Here is a 10,864-nt window from a genome sequence, read left to right on the forward strand (position 1 = left end):
GCAAACACCGGAAAGAAGCACACAACATAGTAAACAACCAACACATGAACCTGGTATGATACGCGGGATGCGGTATGCGATGCATATGCATGATTTGACAAGGAATGCATGAACCTGGCCTCAACTTGGGAATCCAAGTGTGCCACTGGAAAGGTGAGATGAAATCGCTTGAAAATGATATAAAGATCACCGGAATCGGAGTTACGGTTTGGAAATGGCAAGCAATTCAAATATGACACCGGTCTGCGATATACAGCAAGTAGCCATCTAAATGCAACAAGATGAACATGCTACAGCACCCAAACATGGCAACAAAATACATGGCAGGGATCCATTCATGATGCTTAACACAAGATGAACACTGAGCTACGGCCAATTCATTCATTAACAGGTTCAAACAAGCATGGCAAAAATGCAAACGGTAAACAGATTTCAGACTTAGTGAAATTAACACAAGCCTGGAATTTTAGATCAGGTAGCACACTTTGGAGCAAGAAAACTATATGCTACAGGAAATTAACATGGCAAAGTAAAGCATGGCATGGAGCTAATCAAAGAGATAAACAAAAGTCCCTTAGTGACCTTGAGCCAAAAGGGATCAGAAAATACAATTGCAAGCATGTGAACATGGCAAAAACATAATCAGACTCTCAGACTTAGTGAAAAACTGGAGCATGCAAAACAGATATCAAGTAGGCATGTTTACGAGCTCGATGCACTCACTACAGAGCAAGTCATGACAAACTAAGCATACACCCATCAAGAATACACAAAAAACAAGATAGACATAGCAAGAACAATAACATAGCATGCACGGATCAACTACAACATCCTCGGCAAAATTGCTAACAAGTAGACAATCTGCCCAGATTCACGAAATAGCAAAAGTAGAGCTCGATTGACTCAAGCTAGGGTGCTCCATAATTGCAAACAAAGACATGGATGGATAGAGCACTACAAGTTTAACAAAACATCCTTACTGATCATCCTCAAAAGAGGCACGGATCACTAGGAAACAACATGAACATATGGCATATTGAGATAAACAGATCAAGGACTTAGTGGAAATGCTAAGTCCCTGAAATCAGCATTAAAGAATGCACCACTTTGCAAGCTTGTGCTAGTCACCACACACATCACAAAATACATGGATGACACCTCTGGAAAGATGGAAAAATATATTAAAAAAACTCATGTAGAGCTCAGGGGCATATCATGCACACATTAATCATGGCAAAAATGACAAATATCTAATTGGAGCAGCAGATCTGACAATTATCTCAAATAGCACTCTTCCAACAGCATTTCGGGCATCAAGATGAACTCAAATGAAAATTATGCAATGAGATGAAATGATGTGCTCTCTGAGACGAACATTTTGATATGCTATATGCCCAAAACCGAGCTATGGATGCAAAGTTACAACATGATGAACATGGGCATATGAATCTGGAAAACTCAGGGACTTAGTGAAAATATAGACCTCCAGATCTAGGGTTCATCCGGCGCGCGAACTGAGGCGGCGGCGGATCTCGCCAGAGATGGAAGGAAGAGGAGTGGACCTCGCCGGAGATGGCGGATCCGGGCCGGATCTCGCCGGATCCGGCCGGATCCCGGTGCGGGCGGCGTAGGGAGGTCGGCGGCGGCCGTGGCGCGGGGTCCGTTGACCCAAGGCGACGGCGGGGCTCGCTGGCGGCGAGGGCGCCAAGGCGGCGTGGGCAGGTTGCTGATGACGCAAACGGCGGTGAAGGCGAGCGTGGCGGCGGAGAGAGGCGCGCGGGGGCTCGGGCGCTCGGGCCCGGTCGGCGTGGAGGAGGGCCGGGCACGGGCCGCGGCAGGCCTCGGCGGCGCGCGCGAGAGGAGAGAGAGGCGGCGCCACATGGCACGCCGTGAGTGGATGCGGGCGGAGCAGTGGCTGAGGTGGCGGCTCGTGATAGGTCCGGGTGAGGTGGCGGCGGCGGACATTGTCCGGCGGCGCGGGACAAAATGTCCGGCGACACGCGGGGGAGTTTTAGGGTTTCGTCTGCGCGAATTTCGGAGGGGATCGCATATATATAGGTAGAGGGAGCTAGGAGAGTCCAAATGAGGTGTTTTCGGCCGCGCGATCGTGATCGAACGACCGAGGGTTGGAAGGGGTTTAGGTGGGTTTTGGGCCACTTTGGAAGGGTGTTGGGCTGCAACACACACGAGGCCTTTTCGGTCCCTCGGTTAACCGTTGGAGCATCAAACGAAGTCCAAATGGTACAAAACTTGACAGGCGGTCTACCGATAGTAAACCAAGGCTGCTTGGCAAGTCTCGGTCCAATCCGGAAATGTTTAATCCCCACACATGAAAGAAAGGTAGAAATGACCACCGGAGGAGATAGGAGCGCCAGAATGCAAAACGGACAACGGGGAAAATGCTCGGATGCATGAGACGAACACATATGCAAATGAAATACACATAATGACATGATATGCGATGCATGACACGCAAGCAATGACAAGGCAACAACAGCGAATAACTGGCGGACACCTGGCACATCGGTCTCGGGGCGTTACACTTTCTTCCATCGATCGACACATGACTGCTCCGCCGCATCCATGGCTGACCCTCGCCGGGCCCGTGCTGAGCGCCGTGCCGCCCTTGCCGCTCGCGTCGCCAGACGGCACCCATCAGCGGACCTCCCCGTCTCTCTCTATCACCCGGTACCAACGCCGCCACCGGCCCGGTGGGAAACAAGTGTCAAGACCCCGATTCTACGTCACACCGATCTAGCATGTAACACAACATATCACTTTGTGGCCTCACGCACAGTATTCCCATGGCTGCCACCTTACCTGGCCCGGGACCATTTGCGCCTTTTGGCTCACGTATATGATAGTGTCGCTAGTATCCATATGACAGAGAACCCGGGCCGACATGACTAGTCGTGAACCCAAAGTGGCCCTAACTTACGGGGACAGGCATACATGAACCAGCATCGAACGCGTCGGTCATCAGCGTGTGAATCCGGGCTGTAGCAACTAGGCTAATAGGACACCGAGAACCTGGGCTGTAGTAGGATAGCAGGACTCCGAAAGACACCGCGTGACATTTCCCAGAAGGGACGGACACAGGATCGAAGTGGATCACATGTCGGCCAGTCTAAATGTTCTGGAGCAGTAGTAACTGGGCTAGCAAGACTCCGGTAAACCGGGCTGTAGCCGACTACCATGGCTCAGGGGAAGCACTAGACTACATTTCCCCATAAGAGAGGCTACCAAGGATAAACAACTAGGTTGTCAGATCCCACACATACCAAGCATTTCAATCATACACACAATATGCCTGATATGTGTAAATACAGCATGGCATCACAACAAAACTCTACAACTCAAAGTATTTGTCATTATGCTCCGAGGAGCCAAGTATTACAAACATGGGTCTCATGACCCAACATACAGAGCATATAGGCAACGAGCACAAGTGGAAGCTTAACTTGTCTGAGTACATACAACTATAAAAGAAAAAGGCTCAGAAGCCTGACTATCTACAAGACCCTGCCGAGGGCACAAGATCGTAGCTGAGGTAACAAGCTAAACATTGAAGTCCACGCGGAACTACTAGCGAGACTGAAGTATCTCTGCAAAAACATAAATTATGCAAATGTGAGTACAAATGTACCCAGCAAGACTTACATCAGAGCTAGCTACATATGCATCGGTATCGACAAAGGGGGTGGTGGAGTTTAACTTCAGCAAGCCAGCTTTGGCTCGGTGGCTATCCTGAACTATGACTACAAGTAACTCTTTTGAGGTGGCACACAGGAGTCCACATATTCACCATATCAATACACCACTATGGATCCGCTCCCGTCTCCCTACGAGAACGCCATCCATAGCACTCACGCTTATCTTGCGTATTTTAGAGTATCCACTTTCACTTGTCTATGAATTGTAAAGGCAACCCAGAAGTCCTTTACCACGGACACGGCTATTCGAATAGATCATGTTAACCCTACAGGGTTGTACTTCTTCACACATGCTCTCGCCACTTACCACCATGTACACGTCGTGTATCTCGGCAACCTTCAAGCGGAAGCCTGGCGAGGGAGTTGGCCACGACCTGACTAACCATCCAAGTCTCTAGTCCAGGTTTATCGCCCATTCGGGTTCCATCCGCAAGGAGATCCGGCCGAGGTTTCGCTCGCGGCCCCAAACGATGTGTGCAGGGTTCCCAAGCCCACCTCGACGGATGTATCTACGCTTGGTACATGTCAGGACCCCGATTCTAAGTCACACCGATCTAGCATGTAACACAACATATCACTTTGCGGCCTCACGCACGGTATTCCCACGGGTGTTGCCTTACCATGGCCCAGGACCGTTTGCGCCTTTTGGCTCACGTATATGATAGTGTCGCTAGCATCCATATGACAGTGAACCCGGGCCGACATGGCTAGTCGTGAACCCAAAGCGGCACTAACCTATGGGAACAGGCATACATGAATCACATCGAGCATGTCGGTCAGCAGCGTGTCAATCCAGGCTGTAGCACTGGCTAACAGGACTCCGGGAACCCGGGATGTAGCAGGCTAGGCAGGACTCCGGATGTCACCGCGTAACATTTCCCCGAAGGAACAGACACAGGAACAAAGTGAAACACATGCCGGCCAGTCAAGTGTTCTGAGCAGTACTGCTAGGCTAGCAGGACTCCGGTGAACCGGGCTGTAGCGGACTACTATGGCTCATGGAAGCACTAGACTACATTTCCCCATAAGAGAGGCTGCCAAGGATAAACAACTAGATTGTCGGATCCCACACATACCAAGCATTTCAATCATACACACAATATGCTCGATATGTGTAAATACAACATGGCATCACAACATAACTCTACGACTCAAACATTTATTCATTAGGCTCCGAGGAGCGAGATATTACAAACATGGGTCTGATGAACCAACAATCATAGCATACAAATCAAAGCACATGCAGAAGCTTAACATGTCTGAGTACAGACATCTACAAATGAAAAAGGCTAAGAAGCCTGACTATCTACCAGATCCTGCCGAGGACACAAGATCGTAGCTGAGGTATCAAGCTAAACGTCGAAGCCCACGCGGAAGTACTAGCGAGACTGAAGTCTCTCTTCAAAACATAAATTAAGCAAACGTGAGTACAAAAGTACTCAGCAAGACTGACATCAGAACTAGCTACATATGCATCGGCATCAACAAAGGGATGGTGGGGTTTAACTGCAGCAAGCCAGCATTGACTCAGTAGCTAACTTAAACTACGACTGCAAGCAACTCTTTTGACGTGGCCCACACGAGTCCACATATTCACCATATCAATACACCACTACGGTTCCGCTCCCGTCTCCCTACGAGAAGGCCATCCATAGCACTCATGCTTATCTTCCGAGTTTTAGAGTATCCACTTTCACTTGTCTATGAACTATGCAAGGGGTCCAAGTTTCCATATCCGAGGAATCCGGCTATTCGAATAGATAATGATAACCCTGCAGGGGTATACTTCTTCACACACGCTCCCACCACTTATCACCATATACACGTCATGTATCTCGGCAACCTTCAAGCGGAAGCCTTGCGAGGGTGTCGGCCATGGCCTACCTAAACACTCAAGTCTCTAGTCCAGGTTTATCGCCTATCCAGGTTCCATCTGCAGGGAGTCCGGCCGAGGTTTCCACATACGGCCCCGAACAATGTGAACAGGGTTCCCGAGACACCAAACGGGCACCCGGTACACGGTGCCACGGTGTATCTATCGCATCATAGCCCACCCCTAGGGTCAGCGCTACGCACGACCACCAACACATAACCTACAAACACCAGAAACTAGTTACAACTCCTGGACAGAGTACTAGGGTGATTAAGAAGCCGAGAGGGTCAATTAAGGATCCCAATGAGTGGTAGTAGTTGTTCATGGATCACAGACACAGAACTCAGTTCCTGAGGACAGTTTCAATGAGACAACCCACCATGTACTCCTACATGGCCTCTCACCGCTACCTTTACCAAATCGTGTTCACACACTTAGCTCACACACAGTAGAACATGTTCACACACCTCCGATTCATCCCCGATGAATCAGACCGGACACAACTCTATGCAATAGCAGGCATGACAAATAAGCATGAATGAGTAGGCACATCAGTGCTCAAACAACTCCTACTCATGCTAGTGGGTTTCATCTATTTACTGTGGCAATGACAGGTCATGCAGAGGAAAAGGGTTCAACTACCGCAGCATGTAACAGTTGAATCATTGTTGTCCTAATGCAGTAAAAGAGAGCAGGAGCGAGAGAGTGGGATTGTATCGGAATGAACAAGGGGGTTTTGCTTTCCTGGCACTTCTGAAGTTAATATAGTTCTTCATCGGTGTCATCGATCACGTCGTCGGAAACATCGTCGTCTGAGAGGGCACGGTTACCGGCAAACAGAGAAGGACACAATCAATGCAATGCAACAATATGATGCATGAATGTGACATGGCAATATGCTGTTCATTGGCCTAATGCAACTAGCAATCATATTAAATGAATTTGGTTTGAACCAAGGGTTCAAATTCAAACTCCATATGTGCTTATTTAAATGTCAATTATGCAAATTTCCCTGTACAGCAACCCTAGGTTGTTCAAACATGCATGCAAATGCCATAAACAGATTCCTTGAATTTTTCTGATAATTTTTCATATATAATTTATTTCATTCTGAGTTATAGATAATTTTCTATGAATTTTAGAAGTTTTGGCTATTTTCTGGAATTAAATAAATCATTTAGATTTATTTAAAAATACAGAAAAGCATTTACTGCGTCAGCCTTGCATCATAATGATGTCATCTGGTCAACAGACACATTCCAGGTCAAACCTGACTAGTGGGACCCACTGGTCAGTGACCCGGTGCTGCCTAGGGTCACAGACAGGTGGGGCCCGGTCACCGGACACGTCAGCATAGTCAAAACTGCACGTGGGGCCACTGCAATTAGCTTAACCTTAATCTATTTTAGTTAGCCGGTTAGTTAGGCGGTGGGGCTCGGCTGTCAGTGTCTTAGAGGCTTAGTTAGCGGGGTGTTTAATCCCCAAACAGTGGCTATCACCGGCGGCTAATCGCCGGCGTAACCAGGACGAGGCGGCGTTGCCTGCCCGGCCAACTCCGGCGACGAGAGCAAGCGGGGCTGGTCTCGTTGGAACGGCCGTGATGCGGCGCATCCAGCGGTGGTGGTTGCAAGGGCTGGGGCGACCGGAGACGACGACGAGGAGCTCGGCCGCGGCGGCCGGTGTTCGGGTGTGCGCAGGAGCCCGGCTGCGCTGTGTAAACGGTTGAGGCGAAGCACTGGAGATGCTCTACGCGGTGCAGCGAGCTCGATGGACACGCGCCCGGGACCAAATGGTCACCGGAGCATCGGCGGCGGCGAGCGTAGGCGGCGGCGGAATTCGGTCATCGCCGAAATGGCGACTACGGCGTGCAACCGAGAAAATGGAGAGGAGGAGGAGGAGCAGCAGCTCACGGCGGTTGTAGCAGGCATCGAAGCAGGCTCGGGGAAGGCCGGAGCTGAGAGGGGCGGCGAGGCGAATCTCCGACGGCCGAGGAGGGGAAAAGCGGCGGGGGTGGCGCTTCGGGGCCCTTCTGGTAGCTTGGCTCGGTGAGGAGGTAGGGAACGAGGTGGCGGAGCTCGGGGATAGCTCGGGGCGGCTCGGGGAACACGGTGGACGCGGTGACGGCAAGCGGCGGCGACGGTCTCGCTCGGCCGTGCGCGTGAGAGAGAGCAGAGGAGGGGGAGGGGGTCCAGAGCAAGAGGGGAGAGACGCAGGGGGTGGAGGCCGTCTCCGTGGTGCATTCAAAAGAGCCGGGGCGTCGCGGTGGAAGCAGGAGCTGGCGCGCGCGCGACGAGCACACACCCTGTCTACTGGCACGGGGAGGAAGACGATAGAGGCGGCTGCGGTGGTGGGCTGGGCCGGCAACAGGTAGGTGGGCCGAGGTAAGTCCAGGTAACTCTCTCTCTCTCTGTTTCTGTTGTTTTGTTCTGTTTGTTTTTATTTTATCTTTGCCACTGCTTTTAAAATTCAAAACAGTTTCAAAAACAGTTTCAATTATCCTCTAATAATTTCATGTTGCAAAATGGAATTTTCCAAATGCACATAAAATATATCAGAGGTATTTGGAGATATATCCTATATATATTTGGGTATATTTCCAAATTCAAATAGGATAGTGATTTAAATTCAGTGCCCAAAATATTCCACAAAAATGTTCCCTATTTTTGGTTTGGTCTCAATGCCTTCCCAAAAATTAACAAACATTTATGAAGGCATTTTGGAAACAATGAATGCAATTTAAAGGGTTCTTGTCCTTCTTTTAAATTGATTTCTGAGGCTTTCACTTTCCTCATTTCAAGTTTCTTGAAATTAACAGGATGCATGATGCTCACTGATGCAACTATCTCCAAACAATTCTAGGGCTGTGACAACTCACCCCCACTAAACAAGAATCTCGTCCCGAGATTCAAGACGTGAGGTATGAAGACAGAGGGGGTACAAACTAACGTGATCTTCATGATCCATTGCTTCAGATCGATCTTTGCGTCCTTCCTTTCAAGATCTTCATCCAACACGATGACGACGGACAGGAACTCTACCGGAATCGATCTTCTCGAAGATCGGGCAACTCAAGATCAACTCTTAGGGTGAGATATAAAACTTCTGTTGAGCTGAGACACGAAACATACATTCGGGGGGATGGGGTGTAACAGATGACGAAGGTCCACTAAGTACGCAAGAAATCCACGCTCGATCACGATGTAGCCAGGAGTTAACTGCCATGATTCCACAATGGGGCAACTTGGGGAAGGTGACTCGTAGATCTATCCCCTTAAGTGGCAAAAAGAATTACTTTCGATACAGAGATCATTGAAACTCTCTACACCAGCCTAAGACAAATCACCAACAGACATTTGGCATAGTTCAAAGGAATGGCATACCCGGACTCGAATGGGTGATGTGGACTACCTTGTTGAAGACAACGCAACGAATGATTTTTGCTTATCACCGGAAATGGATGGGACTCATGGTAAGTCCATTTCTGAAGATGATCCTTCTTCAGTAATTGAGAATGGCAGCCCATGGGAAACTGGCACAATGGCCATGCAAGCTGGAAACAAAATGCTAATGTTGGAAATGTTCCAACCATCATATCTACCTGAGATTCAGATCTGGTTGATAACATGATATTTCAGACAACATGCCTGGAAAGAAGGGTTGCAACACAAATCGAGGAGATGACGTTGCAAGATTCTCAGGGAATGAACTACGATAGCAAGCTCCAAAACATGAGCAGGTTTTGCTACAACATGTGAACACGCTGTCCCAGACAAGCATGACCACACAGTAGTCTTATAATAAAACACTACCGAGTTCAGGTTGGGAACCATCATCGAGGATATCAAAGTCCTTGTGCACTTATCGATGAACTTCTTATCCTTGAGCAAGTCAATTAGTGGCTTGGTGTGCTAGGAACACATATAGAATGGAGGCGGCCAACCTATCAAAACATAGGGCACTTCGCACGTGCATGACTAACTTGGGATGATTCCAGAGGATGCAAAATAAACTTTCTCGAATTCACGACGGCAACTTGCATCGATTGCACGTGAACCAGAGGAAGTCACTTCTTTCATCCAGACAGATACTTCATGAACGGGGCATGAAAAAAAATGCTTACACAAGTTTCCAATGCTAGCTCGATGTTCAACACGAATCATGGAGGAGACAAAATGCTGCCGATGGACTCAACAACAACTCATCGGAATTTCCATATCACTGAACTTCCACCATCATGTGAACACGATGATAGCATTGGTCAGACCAAAGATGTAATGGTGTATGCTCGAGGGATCAACCACGAGTAAGACAACATTACGAACATCATTGGTTCTGATTTGACTTGACGATAGCCCATACTCAAGTCAAGGTTTTGACAAGGCAATAGATCCAACAACTGATCACGAGGACCAATCGATGGAGATATCATCTTTCTTCATCACACACACACACACAAAAAGATATCCCTTAACATGAACTAAGTCAGACAGGCTTTATCTTCCAACTCTCCAAGTTGTTGTTTAGCTCAACCAACTAGCTCAGGTATATCCAACACAGATTCTTGGAGAAGGGGTGATTTATAAGAAAACCCATTTAATCACGAACTCAACATACCGGTCAGGTGACAACCAGGTAATACTTCCAAGAAGATCTTCGGAAAATCACGAACCATCGATATGTTACTAAGCTGGAGAACAATCTTGCTTTTCAGGGCAAGACGATATGATCAACTAAGCAAGGATAGACACAGTCCCAACTCTTGATCGAAGAGTGCACCAGGAAAATGGACTAGGTAGCATGATCAATCTTAGAATGATGATTCAATAACCAACACGCTAAGAATGAGAATATTGTCCATTAACTACCAAGCAGCGAGGTTGCTAGGAGTACCGATTTCACACATCACAGTTCACTTGTCGGCATTCCGGTTATGGCAACACGGGACCGAGGATGAACGATCATGGCGAGAGTATCGCTGCATCAAAAATTCATAAGAGAAGGTGCAATTCTCATGACGTTCCTGACATAAAAGTGGGTAATACTTCAGGGTAGAACAGAATCAAAGCTTGATTGCATTTGATCTGCGGAATACAACTGCTTTGACCCAATCCTAGAAATGGATGAGGTACTGGAGTTTGTTTCTCCTAGTCATTCTGAACTAGAATGGCTTGACAGACCACAGGAATAATAAGCATCGATAACACGGATGCACAATTACTCCTGACTATCAATTGATAGATTATGGTTGGAATACAAATGAAGAGGGACAACTCAAGGG

The sequence above is a fragment of the Triticum urartu genome, chromosome 4, assembly GCF_003073215.2.
Source record: "Triticum urartu cultivar G1812 chromosome 4, Tu2.1, whole genome shotgun sequence".
NCBI lineage: Eukaryota > Viridiplantae > Streptophyta > Magnoliopsida > Poales > Poaceae > Triticum > Triticum urartu.